We start from the raw sequence: 24,176 nt of genomic DNA, 5'->3' as shown, positions 1-24,176 counted from the left end.
GAATTTATTCTGGGGAGAGAGAGGGGCACGGCTGACCAATTTTATTGCCTTCCTTTCCCAGCACACAATGCAGATGAGCAGGGTATTTCCAGCCACGTGCTCTGATGGCTAAGGCCAGAAATGACATTTTCTATATCTATTTGAAACTATGAATTCTAAATTCTCCTCCAATTTTTACTTATGGAACCGGAACATCTCAGCCTGGAGGAATGGCATCCCAGAGCCTAATTCAGTGATAACTGTTGAAACTCACCACTGTTTGGGAACTCATCAGCAATGTTTCAGTAGAAATTTAAAGATTATCTGGAAGTTAAATTTTTTAAAAATCCTGACTGCCTGCTCTCATGATGGAAAAACTGAGCAAAGTAATCATGGGATATTCAACCCTCCAGCTCCTGGATGTGAACACATGTGAGTCTGTGGAGAAGGTGCAGGAAACACCCAGAACTGCCCACATGTGGCCACAATATGGACCCCACAGTTTCTGGACCCAGATCTCATAGCCCACTTCACAGCATCTCAACCAGGAGAGCACAGAGAAAGTCACTTCATTCTTCAAATAACTGATTTCAATCAGTGTCCCTGAACTGGCTCTGCTGGATGGTCTCTCTATTCAAAGTGTAGTTTTCAGGCCCCTGAACTAACCTGAAAAGATCTGCCTCCTTCTCCCATTCCCCTCCCTCCCCTGGGAAAGGCAGTACAATGGCTACCAGACACCACGAAGAGAATAGGATGTTTCCAGAACAACTGCTCCCAACCGCCAAAGCCTAATTATCTTTAAAAACAACCACTGAAGCTGCAGGGCCAGAAAAAGTGGTGATATGAGTTCTGAGCTTCCTCATTCAGGATTTCTTCCATGTTCCAAGTATCCTCAAAAACTGGAAGGTGAGGTGTTTTACAGATGGGCATTACAGCTAGGCTGAGTTCTGAGGTGACACCCAGCTACGGAGAAGGAGCTCTGCTCACCATGGCCCAGAACCAGTGACGGAGATGACAGGTTGAGCCCACAAAGTGGTGGCCCTCAAAGGTGTACCAATCACTTCTGAGTACTGTGTAACCATGAAGTAGTCCACTAGTGCAAAGCTATCACAGTTGTCATTGTTAATATTAAAATTAAAACAATGAAACCTCAAGGTGCAAGTCTTTGGGTCCAATTCCTCTGACTTAAACTTTTTGGCACATGAGCCTCTACCACAGCGGTTCTCAACCTGTGGGTCGCGACCCTTTTGGGAGACGAACGACCCTTTCACAGGGGTCGCCTAAATACATCCTGCATATCAGATATTTACATTACGATTCATAACAGTAGCAAAATTAAGTTATGAGGTAGCAATGAAAATAATTTTATGGTTGGGGGTCACCACAACATGAGGAACTGTATTAAAGGGTCGTGGTATTAGGAAGGTTGAGAACCACTGCTCTACCACATGCAGCTTGTCCCTTGCTACCAGGAGACACTTGCCAGTATTTTCATTTTGTGAACATCCAACCAGTTAACGCCATGTGATGTATCACAGAGTGCGGGCAGGTTCACACTTCAACAGGACAGCCTGAGGGACCTTACATGCTGGCAAATGGTCAAGCATGCTATGTCCTGTCCTGGCGCATGGGCTTCACTCATTCCTGAAAAGGCCACTGTCCTCAAGGCTCCACCACACCTCTCCCACAAAGACTAGGGAGAGCACAGGTGAGGTAGGAATGTCATCACGAATACTGTTTTCTGTAATATGTATTTCTCAAGCCCACCTTTATAACGATGGCTGAGATCACCTAGGTAACTCACTCTGGGGATTCTCATGTTTGGGAATGGTGCTTGTTACAAACACCTCAATATTCAGGAAAGTCAGGACAATGACAATTATTTCCTCAGGGCCTGCTGAATCCCAGCACACTTAGACTCATCTCTTTCAGAGCAGTCACTGAAACAGGGTTCACCAAGGCAGTTAGTGACAAAGAGAGCTCAGATTTGCCAGCGACACATTCCAGATGAATTTGTAGGAAAGCTGGATGCACGAGTCAATCCATCCCATACCTCACATGACTCCCTGGCCAAACCTAATTTTGTTATTTTCTCATGACATACTAGATGAGAATGAAAGCTCAAATGCTTGGTCATCCTGGCCATCTGCTTGATCATCCTGACTATGCCAGGGGATGCTGGTCCCTCGGGCTCCACACCAGCTTGTGCCTTTCTTCCTGGTCAGCCTCTCCCTCAGCTACAGGAAGTGGCCATGCCAGCCAAGAAAATGATATAGATGAAGTGGGACCACCAGTCAACACTGTGAGGCCGCCTAGAGGAGCTGACTCCCCACGTCAGGAGCCAGGCTCTAGAATGCTGCTGTGAAGCCCAGGCCTCCTCACTCAGTGCTGGGCATTCACTGTTAAACCCAGGAAGAATCTGGGACCACCCAACAGTTGACACAGTGGAGACAGTCTTCATGGCTGGCAATCCTCCCTTCTATACAGTTCCAAGGCTGTCTAAACTCAGGCTCTAGGGCTTTCTGACCAACTTGCTTCACAGCTGACCATAACCAAGTGGGTGACCAACAAGCCCCACCCATGGAAGGCTATCTTCTTTCTGGAGGTGACCTGCCTTTCCCTGCTCAGACACACTATACTGCTAAATGCAGCCTGAATTCTCACTTCCAGTATCAAAAGAAGTCTATTGTAAACCCAGGGACACTCTAAACCACATCAAAACGAAACACTCCACAACACACTGGGACACATGTAGACTTGATGCTGAGCATCTGGGAAATGTTTACAACACAGTACGAAGGTGGTTGAGGATAGCATAGCTGGTCTGAGCCCTGCCTTGGCCTCTGACCAGCTCCTGCGCAGGAACAAGCTGCTGGATGCAGGCTGTTTCTGCACCTCCAAACTGAACGGCAGTGGTTCCAGATTCGCAGGTTGTGAGGAAGGGGCAAAAAGATCTTTCAGGAAAGCACTCAAGAGGGTCTGAGGTGGAACAAGTTTTCTAAAAAGAGACTTTGCCACACTCCCTGAGTCACATTGGAATTTGCCAATTACCTGGCAGTATGTGTCAGAGCCCAAACAAAAATTCATTTAGCCTGGAGGTAAGCAACAACTGTCTATAATCAGGCCCCTGACCAATGGGCACACAAGGCGGAAGAGGCCATCCAGCCCTGTACCTATGCACATTGCAGGTGGCCCATAGCCGACAAAAACTCCATGTGGTATCCACCTGGCAAATTCTCCTTCCCGCCTGCCATGGGGCCCTGCATCTATGGGCTTGGAGAGACAACTGTTCAAAGGACCAACAGGACAAATATGACAAGAGGCCTTTGGACAAGGATGACAAGGTATGTTCCTTCCCAAAGGTGCTTTAAACAGCCTTCAAGTTTAAGAACTGCCAGCAGACCCAGCCCCCACCCATACTCCAATAAACATACTCATGGGCCTTAGTCTAAGTTGACCATCTCAAATAATCATAATGCCTTCTGGGCAAGAAACACAGCAGATGTGAAAGATACTCCTCCAAGATAAAACGTGATGCAGGAAGGCGACAGGCACTACTGTAATACCTGTAGCTTAGCAAAAATCCTAGGAATTTTAGCCCAATCCTGCCTTAAGTGTCAAGTTAACAGCAATGGGAATCAGAAGGCATTCTTACTGGCCTCATGTAGATCAGAGCAAGAATCCAAGTGAAAAAAAGGCAGAACCTGTGAAAGTTCTCAAAGGCACTTGTGGGCCTAGCCAGCTGGAGCATCTCTGCCACGGAGAGCACAGTGGAACAGGGTGCAGGGTCAACAGCCCTGGCCGCCTGTACAGGCCACACACGCCAGTGATCAAGGAACCCACCTGGCCCCAGGGCACCGTATCCAGCGGGGCTGCAACCACAGGAAGAGGACAGGCAGCCAGAGAGGAAAACTAGTGTGAACAAGCATGCACATCAGGAGTGCAGAGAATGCAGAGAACATCAAGTAACCCTACTTGCCTGGCAGGAGATACAGACACAGAAAAAAGAAGGGTGCTACAAAAGAGAAACAAAGGATTAGAAGCAATCTTGACATGAGAGTAGAAAAATTCAAGGAAAGAGAATAAAAGGTCCTCCTATATAATAAAAGCCTAATATCTAAGTGTCCGACAGTTCATTCGACCCTTCAACCATTCGCTATGACATGCACTGACCACCAGGGGACAGACGCTCAGACCAGTAGATTAGCTTGCTGCTGGGATCCAGCCAATTGGGACTGGGCAAGATGGCCCGACACTCCCTGGAGCCCTCCTGCGGACCCTCCCTGGCCCTGATCCTGCACTGGTGGGGTCCCTTGGCCTAGCCTGTGCCCTCTCGCAATCCGGGACCCCTTGGGGGATGTCAGAGAGCTGGTTTTGGACTGATCCCTTCAGGCCAGGCCAAGGGACCCCACTGGTGTACAAATCTGTGCACCGAGCTGTAATCTATAACAATAAAAGGGTAATATGCTCATTAGACCGGACATCATCCTGACTAAGCTGGTGCCGGAGGGAAGCCAGCCCGGGTCCCGGGTGCCTGCTGGTGGCCAGAGGAGGGAAGCCCGGGTCCCAGGTGCCGGAGGGAAGCCGGTGCCGGCAGCTGGGGGAAGGAAGGCCTACTCTTGCACGAATTTTCGTGCATTTGGCCTCTAGTATATAATAAAAACCTAATATGCTAAATGTCCAAAGTGTTCAACCATTAGACCAGTCGCTATAATGCGCACTGACCATAGGGGGTAGATGTTCTGACTGGTAGGTTAGCTTGCTGCTAATGTCCGGCCAGTTGGGACTGGGCGACGGGCTATACACACCCTGAAGACCTCCTGCAGTCCCTGCCCGGCCCCAATCGTGCACCAGGCCTCTAGTTTAAAAATAAGATAGGCCCTAGTTGGTAGTTCAGTTGGTTAGTGTTGTTCCAATACACCAGCGGTTCTCAACCTGTGGGTCGTGATGCCTTTGGCGGTCAAATGACCCTTTCACAGGGGTCGCCTAAGACCACCTTGCATATCAGATATTTACATTACAATTCATAACAGTAGCAACATTACAGTTATGAAGTAGCAACGAAAATAACTTTATGGTTGGGTCACAACATGCGGAACTGTATTTAAAGGGCCAGAAGGTTGAGAACCACTGCAATACACCAAGGTTGCAAGTATGATCCCCAGTCAGGGCACATATAAGAATCAACCAATGAATGCATAAGTGTAACAACAAATCTCCCTCCTTCTCTCTCTCTTTCCCTCCCTCCCTCCTCTCTTTGCTAAAATCAATTTTAAAAAGTGAATAAATAAAATGAAATGATAAAACATAAGGTCTGGAGAATCAATACAAAACCCACCATCATACAAAGGCAAAGACATTACCAATGAAATAATAAAAAGCAACAGCCAAGGGCATGCTTCTTTAAACAGAAAGAATCTGAGGGCACACAGCAGAAATGAACTGAGCCATAACTTTGCCTGGCCTCTAGAAATCCCACCCACACAGGACATGAGTGTGGGGGCAGGACTATGGTCCTCCATGAGAGAGTGAGATTCAGATTGCATTAGAATTCTCATCAACTTTATGAATGCCAGATGACAATAGAGCCCTGGATCTGAGAAAATTATTTCCACACCGAAGTACCAAATTCAGCCATACTGTCGATGAGAGTAAGAATTGAAGATAGCTTCAAAAAACATGCAGAAAAGTGACGTTAACCTCCTCTGTAGCCTGTACCCCTCCGGAAGGGGGTCAGCAGACTATAGCCTCAGGTTAAAGCCAGCCGTCTCCATTGGACCTAAAAATGAGTTTATATTTTAAATCCTTCAGGGATTGGGGGATGTCGACAAGAAAATCAAGGTCAATATTTCACGCCCTAGCTGGTTTGGTTCAGTGGATAGAGCTTCAGCGTGCATACCCAAGGGTCCCAAGTTCAATTACCATCAAGGGCACATGCCCAGGTTGTGGGCTTGATCCCCAGTGGGGGGTGTGCAGGAGGCAGCTGATCAATGATTCTCTCATCATTGATGTTTCTTTTTCTCCCTTTCCCTTCCTCTCTGAAATCAATAAAAAAAATATTGTAAAAAAAAAAGATTACTATTTTGTGACACATGAAAATTGCATGAATTAGAACTAAATTTTATTGGACCTCAGTCATGCCCAGATTGCAGCCCTAGTCTACAGATGTCTTCACACTGTAAGAGTGGGCAGACTGGACAGAGCACAGCCCTAAGGTGTTTCCTACCCAGGTCCCCCTCTAGTGCAGCAGTTCTCAGTGTTGTCTGTGGGCTTTGAAGATAATCAGACCCCTTTCAGGGTGCCTATGAGGTCAACACTGTTTTCATAATAATACCTAGAACTACTTGCCTGTCTCAAGGTGCATTGGCCATGCTCCAGAAGAAGGCAAATTCCTCACGGTCCCTGTGCTCCTTGCTGTCACATAATCACCATAAAATAGCCACCATTACCTATGACTCTCCTTGATAGAGCAGCAAAAATTATGAATTTTAGCCCTGACAGGGTGGTTCAGTTGGTTGGAATGTCGTCCTATACATCAAAAGGTTGTAGGTTCGATTCCTGATCAGAGCACATATCTAGGTTGCAAGTTCAATCCCAGGTCAGGGCACATACGGGAGGCAACTGATGTTCCTCCCTTCCTCCCTTCCTCCCTTTCTCCCTTCCTCCCTTCCTTCCTCTCTCCCTCCCTCTCTCTCATATCAATTAAAAAAATTAAAAATAAAACATATCACCAGGTGAGGATTTAAAAAATTATAAATTTTATTAAACTGTAAACCTTGAATTCTTGTCCTTCCAATATTCAGTGACAAGATGGAAGTATTGTGTGAAGCACTTCTGCTGCATATCAAAGCATAACATTTACCTGAAGAAAAGCTTCTGCAAATATGTGAGTGGCAAGCTAAACTGGCAGTAGAACACAAGTTTTACATGAAAGACTCTTTCAGACAAACTATTATTATTAAGAACTAGGTATCTGGAAGTTATTTCATCAAAAATGAAGAAACTGAGCCTATCGCTTCAAGGAAAATTAATAGTAGTTGTGGCCAATAATGAAATTTGAACTTTCAAGTAAAATCTGCATTTTAGAAAACGTGTATCCACCTCCATTAGCTTGACAGCAGCTCAATGCTTAAAGACATTTTAATGAGATCAGTGGTAATATAAAAAGGTTATTTTGTAAATAGTGTGTAATATAACGTCAACATTTGGAAGATCTGCATAATTCAGTGAACCAATTTCCCAAATGGCCAATTTGGGATATTATAAAACTACACACAGGAAAGGCCCATCCATGCACAGAACACACCAATGGGATTGCAGTGCCAACACTGAACCAACAGGGTTTTCACAGCCTGTGCTGCAACTCCTGTCAAAGCAGAATCCATAATCATGTGACAAAGCTTCCAATATCTCCCCTCTCCCACTACATGTTTGTGAGAAGCTGGATTTTTTTCATACACTTTAAACAAAACAGCAGAATGCAAACGATGGAGTGCAGATACAGGCAGCAGTGTCCAACTGTCTTTTATTTAAGCTAGATATTAAGAGATTTGCAGATATATAAAATAATGCCACTAATAATTTTTGTGATTTCTTTTGTAAAATAGTTACCTTTCAGTAAGTGTATTTATATTTATACTAGAGGCCCAGTGCACAAATTCATGCACAACTTGCGTCCCTCAGCCTGGCTGGCGATCAAGGCCTATTGGGGTGCCGGCCAGCCAGGCAGAGAGACCGCAGGAGGTTGGCCTGCCTGCTTCCCGATCGGGGCCCGGGGGGGGGGGGGGGGGGGCGCGGGCGCGGGAGGTTGACTGTGAGAACACACTGACCACCAGGGGGAAGCTCCTGCATTAAGCATCTGCCCCCTGGTGGTCGGTGTACATCATAGCAACTGGTCAACTGGTCATTCCAGTTGTTCAGTCATAATGGTCACTCAGGCTTTTATATATATATATATATATATATATATATATATATATATATATATATATATATATAGATGTAATGCTTTTAATGAACTAAATATTTAACATTTCTCTGTTATACTTTTTAAGATAATGCTTTAATATAATTTGAAAGCTATAATTATAATGCACATAACAACAGCTTTGTGAGGTCCTCACTAATCCTTAAGCTCAAGAAGTCTGGGAACCTCTGCAAGCACAAGGGCAGTTAAAAGACTTGCATTCAGGAAATGGCGAACCAAAATCAAAAAAGCAATGATGTGAAAGTTATAAAATGACTACTGCACAGAAACCAAATTGTCACAAACACACACACACACACACACACACAGGGGGTGGGGGGCAAGGGGGGGGGGTAGAGAGAGCTCTAGCCAGTTTGGCTCAGTGGATAGAGTGCCTGCCGGCCTGCGAACTGAAGGTTGTGGGTTCAATTCTGGTCAAGGGCACATACCTCTGTTGCAGGCTTGATCCCCGGCCTCGGGTCAGAGTGCATATGGGAGGCAACCAATCGATGTGTCTCTCTAACATAGATGTTTCTCTTTCTCTCTGCCTCTCCCACTCCCTTACTACTCTCTCTAAAAAATCAATGGAAAAACATCCTCGGGTGAGGGTTACCAATAACAACAACAACAAAAGAACTCAATGCAAATAAACTTAAAATTGAAAGTAAAGAACCTCGAAATTAAAGTCAAAGTTATTTACAAGCTGAAGCAACAGTGTTAAAACAGCATGATGCTGACATAGTGCTGACCAACAGAGCAGAGCCAGAAACAACCCCGTGCCCATAAGTGAGCACTGACTTATAACCACAGAGGGACCACAGGGCATGAAACACAGTTTTGTCCATTAGGTTTTGGGACAAATGAACATTCATATGGAAAAACTAGACATGACTCCCTCTTATACCATACCCAGAAAAGCAGTTTCAGACAGATTACAAATATATTTAGTAGCCATTAAGCTACTAGATAATAGTATCAAAGAGCAGCTTCACAACTTCAAGGTAAATTAGAAAGATCTTTTAATAAGCAACACTGACCATAAGGAAAGGTCTGAAAATTCTGACACTCCGAAAATAACAAATTTGTTCATTAAAGGTCACCTTCCCTCAAAGGAGAAGAGAGTATTTCCTACACATACACCTGACAAATAGCTCTTATCCAAAATATATATAAATAAGTCCTACAAATCAATATGAAAAAGACAAACCATCTAATACACAAATGGACAGAAGCCTTAGGCACTACAGAAAAGAGGAAACCCACAAGGCCAGTAAGTAGATGAAAAGTTACCAGCTTCTTTAACAATCAGGTAAATGCAAACAAAAATCAAAATATGATTATCAGATGTAAGAGAAGATCTACAACAAAGGAAACTGATACATTCTTTTTTAAAAATGTTTTTATTTTAAAGAGAGAGGAAGTGAGAGAAACATCTATTGGTTGCCACCACACTCATCTGGACTGGGGATAGAACCCGCAACCTGGGCATGTGCCCTGACCAGGAATAAAACCAGTGACCTTTTGGTACATGGGACAATGCTCAATTAATTGAGCCACACTAGCCAGGGCAAAGCTGATACACTCTAATGGAAGTGTGAACCAATGCAATAAGGCTGGCACGATCTACTCAGGCTGAACATACACATATCCTACAGTCCAGCAATTTCATCCTGGGCACACATCCAGAAGAAAATGCAAGTGCAAGCGCGCGCGCATACACACACACACACACACACACACACACACACACACACAAGAAATGCAAGCACAAATGCACTGGGACACAGGTACAAGAATGCAGCAATATTTGTAAGAAGCCAACACTGGTAATATGATACCTGTGATCCTGACATGGAATACTATTGCATCAGTGATAATAAACAAATAACCTGAATGAGTCTAACAAATAATGTTGAGAAAAAATACATTATATACTTACTAGATTTCCGAAAACACTAAACTACAGTGTTTAGGAATGCAGACTTAGGTGACAAGACTATAACAAAAATAAGGATGTGATTGTCATGAGTCTGGAGAAGGATGGGGGCTGGGGCACCGTGACTAGGAGGCTGACCAAAAGATGTTACTACATGAAGGGTTACACATGTGTGTTCATGTTAAGTGAATTATACCTTTTCATTTTGTGGATTTTTAGGTGTTATGTTACATTACACAATAAATAAAATTTTAAAAGCTGGATATGTTCAAAACGTGGTACATGCTATACTCTGGCAGGCCTTTAGAAAGAGGAAGGTTAGTTATCTGATCTTGTTGCAGGCCTGGTCTCCCTCAAGTGACAGCAGTTCCAGGAAGTGATGGTGGCCCCATCACCCTATGTGAGTGATCCTGTTGAGAACTGTAGCTATGCAGACATAATGAGGTAGTAGCACAAGGCTCACCAACATTTGGAGTAAACCTAACCTACGCACAAGTCACTATAATTGCAGAACAGAATGAAAACGAAAACCTTGATAAATTAAAGGTAAACACATAGCTTTAGAATGTGGGAGGTAAAGAGGGGCTGAAAAACAACAACAACAACACACAGTAAAAACAACAATTGTCTTACACAGAAGGAACTAAGATACAGACTAAATGTGATGAAAGACAAAGAAATAAAAGTAGGCATACTCCTGAAAGGCACATAACCGAATAACTAAAAATAATAATGGCCATGAAGCAATGAATGGAGAAGGGGTGAGTCCAAGACATCTTTCTAAGGCTAATCTGTATAGAAATTAACTGGTAGAGGTGACCAGGAGGAGACAAAAACACAAGTGGAGAGAAAGATTAGAAAGAGGGCCCAGGCACAATCGTGCGTTTCTGCTGTGAGTGCACAAGAGGGACAGCTCTCAAGGAAGGGGCTGTAGAGGACCCTACAGTATCATTTACACCTCACCCTGCAACCCAGCCATCATACTGCTAAATCTGCCCCAAGATGCATGAACAAGGACAGGAAAAGGTGACACAGGGCAATTTACTGCAATGCTACCTAGAGAGGTCCTGGGACACAAAGCCTACCTAACAAGTGGCTGCTCAGGTCATGTGGCATATCTACACTGTGGAGCAGGATAAAAGGGGGAATGATCTATTACTATGGGCTGAGTGCCATATTATCATCAAGTAAAGAAGGCAATTAGAGAGGTGAATATAGCTATGCTTGTGATAACAAATATAGAATACGTGAGGATGGTTTAACATTCAAAAATCAATCAATTCAATCCACCATATTAACAGGCTAAGGAAGAAAAATTACATAATCATAGCAATTGATGCAGAAAAGGTATTTAACAAAATTCAAAACTCATGATAAAAACTCTTGGCACAATAGGGGTACTACAGGGGAATATCCTCAATACAGCCAGCATTCTTAACAGTAAAAAAACTGAATGTTTTCTACCCAAGATCAGGAATAAAGCAAGGATGTCCCCTCCTACTGCTAAATGGGCATGGCACTGGAAGTACTAGCCAGAGTAATAAGGCAAGAAAATAAAATAAAAGGCATGTAAATTGGGAAGGAAGAAATAAAAGAGTAAAACTTTCTACAGTGGACCTTCAGTATCTACTGGAGAATTGGTTCCAGAAACCCCCACCCCTTCAACGGATACCAAAAATCGATGAATGCTCAAGTCCCTTATACAAAATGGCATACAGTATTTGTACACAAACTACCCACATCCTCCTGTATACCACCTGTATATCATTTCTAGATTACCTACATTACCCCAAGACAAAGTAAGTGCTATGTAAATAGTAAGTTATACTGTATTGTTTAGGGAATGAGAAGAAAAAAAAATGTCTGTACATGTTCAATACAGAAGCAGCAACTATGACAGGCCTAACTACATAGTACACTTCAGAAACAACATAACTTTTTTTCAAATATTTTCAATTCGTGGTTAATTGAATCTGCAGATATGGAACCTGCAGATATAGGGGGCTGACATCAGTATTTGATTATGACATGATTGTCTATCTATAAAATTATAAGAAACCTATCAAAAACTCCTAGAAATTATGAGTTCAATAAGATTGCAGAATATCAGATCAACACACAAAAATCCACTGTATCTCATAAACCTGCAATAAACATATGGAAACAAATAAAAACACAAAACCATTTACAATTTACTCTAAATAAAAATGAAATGTTTAGGTATAAATCTAAGAAGACCTATAAAAATTTTAGAAAAAAAAATAGGAGAAAATCTTCAAGACCTACGGCTAAAGAATTGACATGACACTAAAGTATAATGCATGAAAGAAAAAAATAATCTCAACAAATTTCAAAACTTTAGTCTGTGAAAGACCTAGTTTACAGGGTGAAAAGACAAACTGCAGCAGAGCAGAAAATATCTGCAAATCACAAATCAGACAAGGACCTGTATGTAGAATAAACAAACAATTAAAGCAACAGTAAACAACAATCTAACTAGAAAATGGACAAAAGACATGAACAGAAATTTCACCAAAAAAGAGATAAACAGCCACTTCGGGAACTGTGTTATAAAGATGCAGACCACCTGCTAATGTGTTTCCAAAACCAGGGTCAATCCCTGCATCATTTTATCATAATGAACAGCCATTTTTTAAAAAGTGAAGTAACACAAAACAGAAAGTATCAGGGGGTATCACACACCCCATCTCATTAAGAGTTATTTGGCCAGGCCAGTGTAGCTCATATGGGTTGAGCACTGTCCCATGCACCAAGATTCCTGGTCAGGACACATGCACAGTTATGGGCTTGATCCCCAGTAGGAGGCATACAGAAAGCAGACAATCAATGTTTCTTTCTCATCATCCATGTTTTTCTCTCTCTCTCTTTCTCTCTCTTCTTCTCCCTTCCTCTCCCTCTCTAAAAAAAAATCAATAAAAACATTTTTGAAAGAGAGAGAGAGAGAGAGAGAGAGAGAGAGAGAGAGAGAGAGAGAGAGAGGAAGGAAGGAGGGAAGGCGGGAGGGAGGGAGGGAGGGAGGGAGGGAGGGAGGGAAGGAAGGAAGGAAGGAAGGAAGGAAGGAAGGAAGGAAGGAAGGAAGGAAGGAAGGAAGGAAGGAAGGAAGGAAGGAAGGAAGTTATTTGGCAAACGTCTCGTGTGTGTGTGTGTGTGTGTGTGTGTGTGTGTGTGTGTGTGTGTGTGTGTTTTGAGGGCAGAGACAGAAGCTGTCAATTGCCTGAAATTCTGGTCAATTCAGAAATACTGGCCTAACTAGTTAAGAATCTTGTGTTTGTGGTCAGATATGTCTAAGTTTCTTGATCTATAAATATGAAATTTTCTCATATTAAGAGCTTAGATCAGCCGTGGGCAAACTACAGCCCGCGGGCCGGATCCGGCCCGTTTGAAATGAATAAAACTAAAAAAAAAAAAAGACCGTACCCTTTTATGTAATGATGTTTACTTTGAATTTATATTAGTTCACACAAACACTCCATCCATGCTTTTGTTCCTGCCCTCTGGTCCAGTTTAAGAAACCATTGTGGCCCTCGAGTCAAAAAGTTTGCCCACCCCTGGCTTAGATCAAGTGCCCAATCAATGATGGACCCTTCACTACCCCTCTCTCAAGCTGGGAAGGGTGGAGCTAAGGATAGAGACCCCTGAATGTGATGTTCTAAAACACTTCACTTGAGAAAACACTATGATCTGGAACTCTCAGTGAGCACACCTTAGCTTCCACAGTATGTTCTCTGTCCTTCTCTGAGGAACCATTCTCTTCTCATCACGTTATTTCCCCAAAGAGTGAGGTCCTGCCACTTCCAACTGCAGGCTGGCAAAGAGCCACAGCTGATGCAAAGTCATAAGACATATCACCCCGCTGGGCGCTCAGCACACTGTGAGATTCTTGGGAGAAGCGGCCAGGGTGGCAGACCAGGACCTGACCTGGAAGCAAAGATCAGTGGGCATTAGGCTCTGCCATTCTAGACACGCCCCAGTTGACATGCATGCACAGACCACCAAAGCCATGTCACATCTGCACTGACTTATGCAAAACCTGCAAATAGCCCAAATGTCCCCCCCAGCAGGAGAGCAGATGGACCATGGTGGAGCCATGATAGCACACTGTGAATAAGTTTCCCACAGTGCTAGAAGTGTATAAGGGGGGGTGGGGGGGGTGAGAGCTGGGGGGTCATCAGACAATTCCCTGTCTTCATTTGAGTGGTTGCACAGTTGTAGGTAACTTGTAACCCATCCTCATGACATAACCATTAGCAGGTGAGGCCTCTGCATTCAGGGGTCTCTGCCACCCTTGAGCTTCAGATAATACTGGCTCTCCCACAAAACACTGTACCCAATACTTGGCATACTGGCCCCCTCACTACCCTACCTGCCAAATCACCCTCTGAAAGCTCTGTGCCACCTCAATACCCTGAGACAGAACACCAGGTGCCATCACCTTGGTGTGCAGCCCTGTTTGTGAAGCCCCTTACACATACAGGTTCAGGGGTGAGATGACCCTCCACATAAACCTGAGCTGTGGGCCTATAGAGCAGGATCCAGTCTTCACTGAAAGTGATACCTTGGAGCTACTATTCTCATTTGTTTTGTCGTTTCACCCAAGAAGCACTCCTGATTTTTCTCTGGGCCCACACTTCTAGAGGGTGATGAGCAGACATATAACAACTGGTGGCAGGACACTACTATGTGACATGCTTCAATCTGACTGATGACTCTCAGGTAGATTTTTTTATTAGAGTTTCTAAATTAAGAAGTGATGGTCGACATCACAGGAAACTCAACTTTCCCTGCCAGTTGGTTCAAAAGCTATAACTGTTACTTTACTGATGGGTTTTTGGCCATGTGACCCCGCAGCCAGGAAATATGAGGACTCAGAACTACTATCCTCAGGAGTAGAAAAGGCCCAAAGCCAAGGTAAGGGCAGAAGTTTATTTTGTTCACTGTCTTCACCAGAGCCTAGAGTGGCCTGGCTGGGATAGGTACACAAGAAACACTTGTTGAACTCTGGCCAGGTAGCTCAATTGGTTAGAGTATCATCCAGATACACCAAGGTTGTGGGTTTGGTTCATATCAACCAATGAATGCATAAATAAGTGGAACAACAAAACCTATGTTTCTCTCTCCTCTCTCCCTTCCTCCCTCTCATCAATAAATAAAAATTTTAAATAAAGAACATTTATTGAATAAACACACACAAGAGCACCCAACACATACACCCTTAAAGACTGCATCCCCAAGCTCCTTCATGGAAAATTCTTTGCACTTTCCTACAAGATTCAGATAATAACCACCAACTCTGCAACAATGATGAGAACCTAGAACTTCCATAAGGCATGAGGTGCCTTGTTTACAAGAAATGCCTTGCAAGACGGGAGGGAAGCCACCTGCTGAAGCAGGTCCTCCTGAGGAGCGTGGCTGACATGTCCCTGCGGTTCATCCCACTCTGTACAACTATCAGCACTCTTGTGCCACCCCCAGGATGGTCTAACTCTAGGACTAGACAAACCAAAGGAGAGATGGTAAAGGGTTTCATACAAGTTTAATATTTTAGATATCATTGTTCTTGTGGTTAAAAGAGGATAAAATTGAGTTCACATTTGTGAAAACAGGAGGTGTAGTTTCAAAAGTGGGAGGGTGGCTGACAACCTTGTGACACTTCCAGGCTTGCCCTGCACCACCTCACCAGTCACGGCTTGGCATGAACTTGGCGAACATTTGGAGCAAACACGCTGATAAGCTGAACAGCCCTAGACAACCCTCCCAAAGGAAGCCACGGCCTCTGTTGAGCCCAATGAAACAGGAGTTTCCTGTTTCCTTAGAAACACTGCAGGCAGGTCTCCTGTATCCCACTAGAACAGTGGTCAGCAAACTCATTAGTTAACAGAGCCAAATATCAACAGTACAACGATTGAAATTTCTTTTGAGAGCCAAATTTTTTAAACTATATAGGTAGGTACATTGTTATTAACTTAATTAGGGTACTCCTAAGGCTTAGGAAGAGCCACACTCAAGGGGCCAAAGAGCCGCAGGTGGCTCGCGAGCCACAGTTTGCCAACCACTGCACTAGGACATTGGCATCACCAGCTCAGAGCACAATAAATGCATTGACCATGGCCTGACATAACAAAAACTTCAATCCCAGACTGCTCACCTTTGCAAAACCAAGTAAAAGGCTTCTCCTAGCTGGACAACAAAGTGTCTGAAGAAATTAAGTTATTTTTCTTTATTAAAGGGGCATTAACTGAGAGAATATATTTAAAATACCCTACTTCCTTTGGAAGGAAGCAAAGCAGCTTTATGTATAAGAGTCACAAAGTGCAAACAGCCCAACTGTCCATTAACAGATCAATGGAGCCCAAATGGTGTGGCTCAGTAGTTGAGTGTCAACCTATGAACCAGGAGGTCACGGTTTGATTCCCGGTCAGGGCACATGCCCTAGTTGTGGGCTCGATCCCCATTGGGAGGCATGCAGGAGGCAGCCAATCAATGATTCTCTCTCATCCTATATAATAAAAGTATAATATGCAAATTGACAGGCCAGCAGGGGGTGGGGCTGGTGAGCAGGCAGCGCCAGGCCAGCCAAGGTGCGTGCCAGTGGGCAGAGGGAGGGGACAGTGATCAGCGGCAGAGGAGGGGCGGGGAAGGGCTGGCTGCCTCCGTCCCCTGATCTGCCCACCCAGTAGCCTCCCACAGAGGGAGGCCAGACTGTGGCTGGGAGTGGGCCCCAGTCTTCAGTCGGACATCCCCTGAGGGTTCCCAGACTGTAAGAGGGCGCAGGCCAGGCTGAGGGACCACCCCCAAGTACATGAATTTTCGTGCACCCGGCCTCAAGTCATTGATGTTTCCATCTCTCTCCCTTCCTCTCTGAAATCGATAAAACTCTTTTTAAAAAGAGAGAGAGATCAATGGATAAGCGAGCTGTGCAGTGATCATACTTGGGAGACAATTCAGCAACAAGAGGGAACTACTGTACACACATCAGCATGGATGAATCCCAGAGAGAAATGCCGAAGGAAAACCCAAACACATAGACAGGTGCACACATTTTGTATACAATGCAATTCTGATTAGATGAAGGTGACAGACACTCAACAGGGAAGGAGTCTGACTATAAAGGAGCTCACAGAAATGGTCTGTATCTTAAAGGGAGAAGGCGTTCATATGGGTGTATGCACTTATAAACTGTACACTTAAAACCTGTGCATTTTATTCATGTCTAAATTACATCTAAATTTAAAAAGAGGAAAAAATGTACATTTACTTTGAGAAAACATCAGTAGGGCTGAATGGTAGCCACCACCCCAAAATATATGTATCCACATGGAACCTGTGAGAGTGACCTTACTTGGAAAAAGGTCTGTGCAGATTTAACTAAATTAAGGATCTCCAATTAAGATTATCCTGAATTATCTGGAAAGACCCTAAATCCAAAGACCTTAAATCCTTATAAGAGAAGGTAAAGGGAGATTAGGGAACGAGGAGGCAGCCATGTGAAGACATAGGAGAGACCAAGTGGTAGTCACAAACTAAGAATTGCTGGGACCCACCAGAAACTGGAAGAGGCCAGGGAGGATTCTGCCTGGGAGCCTTTGAAAGGATATGGCTCTGCCAGCACCTCAAATTCAGAATTCTGGCCTCTAGAATTATAAAAATAGATTTCGGATAAAGTCATCACCCAGTTTATGCTAAATATTACTGCAGCCCTAGGAACTAACACATCTATGCAAAATAAAGAAACTTGTGAATTGTCCTATGATTGACCACTCCTGTGTCCTCGGGCCTTCGAGACATCATTGACGTGACATGCACCTCACACTGCAGGTCAGCAGAAGCTGCACTCTGGCTTTCCATACTGTTGTCCTAGGACCACTGGAGAAAGATGGCACCCCAGCTCCTGGGAGTATCACCACCCAGTGGAAGAGCCTCAGTTGTATAAAATGACTTTAACCATGGCTATTCCATGCCTAAGAACATTCATCACAGAAATTGGAGTGTGTTTACAGTAAACTGAAAAGGGTCTCTGTTGAGCCCAAAGCAATAAGCTAGCAGGCACTTGCTGTTCCACACTGGAGAAACAAAACTGCTGAAAGGGGACCCAGACAGGGCCCTCATAAGAGCTCAGACTAGGGATAACAAGTGGCAGTGCTCACACGCCCAATTGAGGCTTTCCTCTATGCAGGGGATGGGCAACCCTGGGAGTGGAATAGTTTTCACATCTGTAAATGGTTATACAAGTACCTACATAATGTCCTCAATGTTGCCTCTTAGGTTGCAAAGCCTGAAATATTTACTATCTGGCCCTTTAAGCTAGACAGAGGTGCCTATAGTAATCATGAATAGAATACTACTAGTTTCTACAAAATAGCTCTAAGATCTACCAAAGTGGAAAGGTAGAGATTGATAGTGAAAGAAAGCACAGACTATAGAACAGTATGATCTATAAATGTTTTACTAAAAATAAAACAATATAAAATATAAGTTATGCATGAAACAAAAACCGAGAAGTTATTAACACTGGTGATTTGAGTAGTGGAAATGTATTTTTTAGGAAGTTTTGTTTACTTATATTTTCTACCATGTGTATATATTGTTTCTGTAATCTGATTACAGGAAAAAATACATAAAACTTCTATGTGCATTCACAATATCTTACTTGTATAACAGTTTATGTTTACTAATCATTTCACCTACACGAACTGGATAAAAAAAAAACCCCATGAGTTTTGCCACCAGACACAAGTATATTTCACAGGTGAAGAACTAGAAATTCACATAATATGAATGACATGCCCAGAGCTGGCAAGTGAGAAGCTCAGAGAACAACACTAAATCCACATCCTATCTGGAAATTTCCTTCAGTGCTGCCTATCAAAAGTCCATAATCATAATAAAAGAAGTATTACTATTAAGGTAAAAAACCATGGGTTAGAAAGTAAAAGGACCTTAGACACATGTGAATTCCTCCTATATATAAACAAAGGAGTAGATGTGGCCAGGTTGGCTTTAGAATTTATATCCACCAATTAAAAACAAATACTCAACTATGAAACTTTCTTTTACAAGTTACAAACTGGCAGAGTCAGTCAACAGCAGAACACTGAGGTCAAATTCTAAAGCCCCAAAATCCATAGTAGCTATTCTGTACCAAGTATGATTTACATTCATAAAGTGTCAAGTGTAAAAGCAGTTCTTTTTCAAACCATTCCAGGAATTTGGAATGCCCCTAAATTTGTTTGAAATGGGTTATTGTATTTTATGATTTCTTCATAAGAAATATTTTCTATCCTTATTTTATAACAAAGAAACACTAATATTAAAATGTTTCAAGCATACAGAAAATATGAAGAATAACAACAAGCACTCATGTTTCCACCATCTGTTCATTTTGTCATATTTGCCTTGGAATCTTTTTAATACAAAAAATATTACATACACAGTTGACGTCCCTTATGTAACTCCCATTCTGCTCTCATTTCTCCTCCACTCCAAAGATTCTGGATTTTGATGCTAATTATTCCTATACATATTTTTATACTTAGCTACATGTAAACCTATAAATGTAATATATAATGTTTTTACAGGAAACACATTACATGAATCATCATGCACTTTTTCCCCACAAGAATATGCTTTGGGCATTTATACATGCTTTTGTTCCATGCAGTTCTACTTATTGTAATTGCTGTGTGGTATTGTCTGAAAAACACACATTCTGTTTCTGAATGTCATTTGTTTTGTTCCAACCCATTGATACTACAAATGATGACACAATGAACATTCGCCCATACACTTCTTTAAGTATATATCTAAGAGTTTCCTTTACGGTTTACAACTAGAAATAGAAATAAAAGAAACTAACTGTACATGCTTTTAACAATCTGATGAAGCTTCACACAGGGTAGTCATTCACAGACATGCCCTCTTTTACTTCTAATTAGGGCATGTGTCTTACATTGTAAATGTTTCAACAGATCTTGGTTGGAAAAGGTACTCTGCATGTAACAAACTCTTTAGTGGAACAAGAGTATGTTCTACAAAATCATTTCATAATCAAGAAATTTCATTTAAATATGTACTATAAACTCAAATGATAATATAAGGCTTTCCTGGACGAACATCTAAGACAAAGTTTAAGGCTACCTGAGCTGAGATGAGAGGACAATAATCCAGTGAGCTCTGAGATTCCACAAATCACACAGGGAAAGTATAGATGTATGCATTTTCCTTAGGAGAGAACCCATAGCTTTTATTGATTTTTAGGTGCATGGCCTCCCAAAAGAGATTAAAACAGTTGTTTTTTCTGAATGCTGCATTGTGGCAAGTGAATGTTAGCAACCAAGTGAAGCACTAGAACACTTTACTTTCCAAATCCAACCTTCCAGACTAAAAATTCACCAACAAACCCAGAAGAAGAGAATATAAGTGATTTCAGCCTTCCTTAACCCAGGGGGGAAAAAAAGAATAAATCATAATCCAAGCCACATGATTAACATTGTTTATGTGTAATATTATACAGTTTTCTAAAATTGACATTTCCATTGAGAAACGTCTAAAACCCAAGTCCACAGTTCTGTTTCTAAAGAGAATGAGAACAACTAAAAACACTAAAGTTCAGCTGCAACCATGACGTGAAGAAAAGGTGAAAACAATACTTCATTCTGTTTTTCTCCATATTAAAGTGCATCACAGGATTTTTCTTTTTAAGTTATTAGGTAAGGTAATCAGACAATCAAATTAAAAGGGAGCAGGCAACGTAAATTGAAACAGGGCAATCTGCGGATTACTCCAGCATTCACCCACAATGCCCTCGTATGAATAGACCCCACCAAGCTGTTCCCACCTTCCAAAAGGACTGTATGGATGGTGAGACTGAGGCTCGTCATCTTAGCAATGGCTCTAAACATATGTACAGTGGCACCAAATGATTTCTGAAAGCTGTAAATAGTGGATAATGGCATAAAAAGCTCCGATTAAAGCAAGGTTCACACTCCCCTGAACCCCACCCATTCTTTAAATCCCACTGATAACAACTGAGAGCAAATCAATGTATGCAAATGTGCTTTTAATCCTCTGGATATACCATTCTGCATAATTATGTACCTACAGAAAGTAAAATAAGGCCCTTTAATTAATTATCTTGTGTAAATCCTGTACAAACACGAACTTGCCATGAGACAGCAGTGTGTGTGGTACAGAACAATGATCCTGAAGCAGATGCAGTCCAGCACTAGGATCTCTGGGCCTTCGATGGCTCCATCCCCTCCTCCCCACATGGGGAACTGATCTCCCTCAGGCCCACCCATTCCTAGGTTCCTGTGACTTACTCAGCACCAGGCTTCAAAGCCCTGGGCACTACTGACAGATCAGCTCTACAAATCAGGAAGTCACAACAGAAGAGGAAAATGGTGTGGAAGGCCAGCAGCCTGGGGAAAGCAGACCCTGAGAAAGTGTCCCGGCCAGAACACATGCTCCTAATAAAGCAGAATACAGTCCAAGAAGACACTGATGTCAGAACCCATCTCCATCTTTATTTGAAAAACATAGTTGATTTCACCTTGGAGGAAGAAAAAGTGGAATTCCCTGAAGATTTTGAGATCATAGAACAAAATCATTTAGACTAGGATAAACCAGTAATAATATAAATAGGTGTATTCTGGACCAGACTTGCAAAGAGATGGCCCAACATGAACTAAATAGAAGTGGGTGAGGGCAAGACTGAAAAGAAAAGAAACTGACATCATTTCATAGCAACTCCCAGCTACCATCCCATTAAAATCATAAATATTAATCCCCTATCTTCAATCTTCTTCCAGCGTGTAATGTGGTAAATAACATGCTTTTTCCTTTCTACCATATTCTGAACGCATTTCACAGAAAACTAGGCAAAATAAATGTTGTAAAAAAAATCAATTTATCGGCTCCTATACATACAACTCTCAGTATAGTGATCATTAAAATTAAATACTAAATAGTTCAAGGAAATGTAAAATTGTATGTGAAAACTAAGATGTTAAAAAATGTCCTGAGAAACCCTTTTTACGGGATACAGTAGTTCCCCTTATCCGAGGCTTTGCTTTCTTCAGTTTGTTACCCATGGTCAACCACGGTCCAAAAATAGTGTTCACCATTATGATTAGTATGATGAAATCTCATGCTGTGCTGTCAGGGATGTGAATCATCTCTTTGTCCAGTGTATCCAAGCTGTATATACTTACCCACCGATTAATCACTTAACAGCCAAGTTGGTGATCAGATTAACTGCAGTGCTTGTGTTCGAGTAACCCTTATATTACTTAATAATGGCCCCAAAGACCAAGAGTAGTGATGCTGGCAATTTTGATATGCCAAAGAGAAGCCATAGTGTGCTTCCCTTAAGGAAAAATGTAAGTAACAAAAGATATTTTGAAAGGGGAAGAACAAGATGGCTGCAAATGCCGGTATCCCATAACCACATCAGAATTACAATTAAAATACAGAACAACCATCATTCAGAACCAACTGAAATCTGGCTGAATGAAGTCCTACAACTAGACCAGTAAAGAAGAAAGCACATCGAGACTGTTAAGAGGGGCGGAGGCCGGTCTGTGGCTTATTTTTAATTGGGAGGGATTTCTCGGCTATGCCCCCATCTCAGGGTTCCAGAGCTGGGAAGAGAAGTTTCTATAACTTCGGAATGTACAAATCAGCAGGGACTGTGGCTGAGTGACAGACCCAGGCTGCTGGAGACCCAGGCAGTTCCTCTAAAGGGCCTGAGAATGAACTTATCAGACTCGATCCCTCTGGGTTCCAGTGCTGGGGCAGTGGCTAGGCAGAGATTCAGGGACATATGGGAGTAACTGGATTTTCCAGTATTGGAACAAGAACTCGGGGGTGACTTTCTCCCAGAGAGGAAGACAGGGCTGCTCACAGAGGCCAATGTTCTTATGCTGAGACCTTCCCCCAACCCCACCCCAGGTCGAAGAGCTGACTGGCAGCCAGATCTGAGTTTCCATCAGCCTGGACCACACTGTTTGCTTCACCCAGAAGATTCCGAGACCCTGCCCCACCCAATTTGCAGCCCCACCCAACCTGTTGGCAGCAGCTTTTCCATATGAATGGCCTGTCCTGTCTCAGGGCTTCAGACTTTACTAAACTCTCAAACAAGCAACCACTGGCATCATCATGCCCCAAAACAATCAATAAGCGGCCCAATATCTGGCACTGGCACCAGCCTGCTTTGCTTCACAATTTGGCCTTGCCTAGGCACTTCTGAGCCCAACACAAGTAGCAGCCATCTGCAGATAGCTCTGTAGCTCCTGCCAGGTGGCCCCAGGTAGTGGCTGACTTTGCACCTCCCCAGAGGCCCCAGAGCCAGTGCACCCAATGGACATCTTCAGACCAGACCAGAATACAAATCTACACATCCACAAGCAACACACTCAAGTGGCACACTAAGGGAACACCAAAGTCCTACTGAAGCAAGTCCTTCTCCAAAGGAGTGTCTCCTGCACAGCAGCTCTTCCATGGTAGTTGTAGCTGGTACTCAGAGTCAATTGGCCTGGAGGTCAATTCCTTCCAGTGATGCCAACAGCAATCAAGGCTCAACTACAACAAGACTATGTATACAGCCCACACAGGGCGCACCTAATGTGCCCAGCTCAGATGACTGGGGAGGCTGAGTCACTGGGCCCTACAGGACACATACTACAGAAGACCACTCTACCAATTCCAGGAGACATAGCAGCTCTACCTAATACATAAAAACAAACACAGGGAAGCAGCCAAAATGCAGAGACAAAGAAACATGTCACAAATGAAAGAACAGAAGAAATCTCCAGATAAAGAACTAAATGAAATGGAAGCAGGCAAACTACTGGATACAGAGTTCAAAACAATAGTTCTAAGGTTGCTCAAGGATCTTAATGAGAGTTTCAAGGGATTTAGTGAGACTTTTAAGGATCTTAGAATTTCAAAGGCATAAAAAAGGTCTATTCAGAAATGAAGAACAGTCCCTACTAGCAGAAAGACTGGCTTTGCTTACAGCCCCATTTACGCCTCCTGAGAGGCTGGCTGGGAAAACGGCAGAGGGTTATTTTGCAAACTGTCTGCAAAGCTCCAAGGGTGTCTCGCATTAGGAGACTGCTGGCCAGGAGGGCCTCTTCCCAGGGTGGGTTTGGTGATGCATGGCCAAGAATGGCAGTCAGGGTCCCCTGGAGTGACCTTGGTCCTTGGAGGGGCCAAGGGAAGAGGCAGTTTATGTCACAGGGGCATCATCTGAGGGCCCTCCTGGGACCCAACCAG

At 43.1% G+C, this 24,176-nt stretch overlaps 1 protein-coding gene across 14 annotated transcripts in view; it reads right to left on the bottom strand.

Annotated features, from left to right (window-relative positions):
• Positions 1-24,176, bottom strand: part of ANKRD11 (ankyrin repeat domain 11) — a 271,667-nt gene that overhangs the window by 60,965 nt on the left and 186,526 nt on the right. Inside the window, exon 4 of one of the 14 annotated variants that reach the window (XM_036346974.1) lies at positions 13,606-13,820. The exons of 12 other annotated variants lie outside the window; for them this stretch is intronic. The gene's annotated coding sequence lies outside the window, so the exon portion shown is untranslated. Of the gene's footprint in view, positions 1-13,605; positions 13,821-20,736; positions 20,914-24,176 lie in introns of those variants that run through there. One more of the 14 variants, XM_036346981.1, reaches the window with a different exon arrangement.

This window comes from Myotis myotis, unplaced genomic scaffold, assembly GCF_014108235.1.
Source record: "Myotis myotis isolate mMyoMyo1 unplaced genomic scaffold, mMyoMyo1.p scaffold_m19_p_19, whole genome shotgun sequence".
NCBI lineage: Eukaryota > Metazoa > Chordata > Mammalia > Chiroptera > Vespertilionidae > Myotis > Myotis myotis.
This window is presented reverse-complemented; position numbering and strand designations above follow the sequence as displayed.